Below are 2,974 nucleotides of genomic sequence, written 5' to 3'. Positions count from 1 at the left end.
AATGGCTCACATTCCTGAAAGTCAGGGATTCAGGCCCTGAGTCTTAGCCCTTGATCACAAACTCTTTAGATTTTATTCTAAATGTCACAGATCCAAGATAAATTGCTCTGTCACTAGTGAGTGTTCTATGTAGAGATTTATCTTAATTAATATACTGCCTTCCTCTCTTCACATATTTTACATCTTACTTCATGTATACCCATAGTAAGATGCAAGCTTCTTGAAAGAATATGTATGTATGCATCTACATATATGTATATATGCACACATATGTGTGTAAAGACAATTTTACCAACCTATTAATTACTTAACTTTCAAAACCACTTGCATTATCTCATTTGATTCTCATAACAACCTGGTGAGAAAGGTACAACTTATACTTCTTTTTTGTTCATACAAACTTCAGGAAAGAGAAGGCAAGTGGCATGTCTAATATCTCAAAAATAATTCAGCAGCACAGTCCAGAAAAGAATATTCAGGCTGTCTCTACTACTTTTGAATTGTGTGATCTTAGTGAAACCATTGAAATTCTCTCAATTTTGGTTGCCTTCTCTTTGGATTTGGACTAGCCAACATCTAATATATATTCCTACTCTAAATTTATGAGTGCATGACTTGATTAAGTATAAATTCCACAACATCAGCTCCTGCTTAGAAAATGATTTAGGTAATTACTCTCTCTCTCTCTCTCTCTCTCTCTCTCTCTCTCTCTCTCTCTCTCTCTTTCTCTCTTTCTCCCCCCTCCCTCCCTCCTGATTCCCCCCCTCCCTCCTTCTCTTCCTCCTTCCCTCTCTCTCCATGTGCATGGGGTATTAGGGCATATTAGAATGTCAGAGACTTGAGTTGCATTCCAATCTACAACAGTTTATACTCAGAAAATCCCCCTATGCTCATTGAATGGGAATGTCAGGTCAGGCAACATTAGATAGCATCTTTTAGGATATATAATGTAACAGTTCAGAAAGCTGTTCAGTTAGAATCTGGCCCCCATGCTGCCTTTGCCATCCTTTAGCTCAAGTTAAATGTGTTGTTAGGAAAGAAGAAAGCAATGATGTGTGGATGGCACATGGTGAATGTGTTAAAAATTCAGACATTTTCCAGCCTGCTGGCTGTGTGCACCCCAGGGAAAGGCTGTACATGCGGGCCCAACTCAGCCATATTCATGCCCTCAATACTTCACACCTTTTTTATTCTTTGCTTTTTCATCCTTCCCACGCATTTACCATATTGCTTATTATTCAACCTCTTCCACTTTGTTCTGCCAGATTAGTCTTCTAAGTATATAATTTTTCTTACTATTTCCACACAACTCTGTCTTCCGGCTTTCCTCTCTGTCACCAATCACACCAACTTACTTTCCTCTCTCAATGATATTTTCTATCAAATAGACCTCACCCTATAGAGAACTTGTGATTTTTCAGTGACCCTAGCTTTCCCTTTCTATTATGATGACTTTTGATACCCTTCCTGTTCCACCCTCTAATGGACCTTCCTCTTCATGTGCCCAGTAGCCTTCAGCTACTCCCCTGCAATAAAACATCATCTGAAAAGAATCTAATAAGAAAGTATCAACAATGTGCTTTTCCACAGATATTTGCATTATATGCCTTGCCTGTCATTAGACACTTAGTGACTTTGTCCCTTGGTAAAGGAATTTGAAAAAGCCAAGAGCAGTACTCACACATAAAGTATATATTCTAAAATTTGAATGTTACAGAGAAGATCAGCATGGCCCCTGTGCAAAAGGTGATGTGGTAATTCAAAAAAATTGTTTTTAATTTATGTTTTTCAAGGAATTATTTTTTGGGTAGGGAATTACATAGAAACATATATTTAGAAAGGAAAGTTATGCATAAAATAAAAGATATCAATAAAAAAAAGTTGAAAAGAAGGGAAAAACAAGCAAAAGTTATCTAAGAGTATGAGGGGAAGTACTTTGACAAAGGAAAGATATTCTTAAAATCAGCTACATAAATCCACTGGAACTAAATATTCTTTTGTGACTGTCTTTGCTCCTCCTCAAATTAAAGTTCTAGGTGACCGTCAAACCACCACCACCACTCCGTCCTCTACATTATCTACTCTTTCCTTTATATAGTACTTTACGTCTGTAAAGCACTTAGCATATTATCTCATTTGATCTTCACAATTCCAAATAGATGTTATTATTGGTCTTATTTTATAGATAAAGAAATGTGATATGTTCAAGATCATCCATTTAGTAAGTATCTAAAGCAAGGTTTAAACTCTGATTTTCCTAATTTTTGAGTACAGTGTTCTATTTATTGTATTACCTACGTGCCTTAAGCTCCTTCCTTAGTACTTTACAATGAGAATCAAATGTCAAAATTGACCTAATGGTCTTTCAAAGTGTATGATGATATATTGTTGTGAGGTACAATAATGATAGATACCCCAGTATACAGGTAGGTATTCTTATTGAGCTTTCTTAGTGCAGGTGAATCCATAACAATTGGTCCATATTGCTTATAGAAGAGAATTAATGGACTTTGATGCTTATGACCTACCCAATATTTCTGATTTGATTTACCACAGATATGGTCTGATATTCTGTTTCAGGTATAAAATAAAACATAGTCATACTATATGTTGCTTGTCATATATGTTTGTCAGTCGATGCAACTCCCAAAAGATTTACTGTGCACCTGGCATTGTGTGAAGGATTGTGAGAGAAGTAGATGATAGTTGCCTCAAGTAGCTTGAAATGTAGTTGGAAAAACAATACTAATATTGACTGGGAATAATGATATAATATATATAAATATATAAAAATATATAATTAAATACTATCTCATAAGAAGAATACTTTTTAAATACTATTGATCATAGTAGTTCAGGAAGGCTTCATTGAGATCAGGATGATTTATTTGCATAGGTTTGAATCCTAGACCTTACATTTCTTTACTAGACAACTTAGGTACATAACATTCCCGAGTTTGTATTATCATCTGGA

General features: G+C 35.3%; 1 non-coding gene across 1 annotated transcript; it reads left to right on the top strand.

The window, feature by feature from the left end:
- Positions 1-1,673: 1,673 nt before the first annotated feature.
- LOC138145285 (U6 spliceosomal RNA) lies at positions 1,674-1,781 on the top strand. Its single transcript, XR_011164170.1, has one exon. It is a non-coding gene; the product is annotated as a U6 spliceosomal RNA (small nuclear RNA).
- The last annotated feature ends 1,193 nt before the right edge of the window (positions 1,782-2,974 follow it).

Source organism: Petaurus breviceps, unplaced genomic scaffold (assembly GCF_028583685.1).
Source record: "Petaurus breviceps papuanus isolate PSGF00001 unplaced genomic scaffold, PetGlider_PUasm1.0 90731, whole genome shotgun sequence".
NCBI lineage: Eukaryota > Metazoa > Chordata > Mammalia > Diprotodontia > Petauridae > Petaurus > Petaurus breviceps.
Note: the sequence above shows the minus strand (reverse complement) of the source record. Positions and strands in the feature narration are given on the sequence as shown.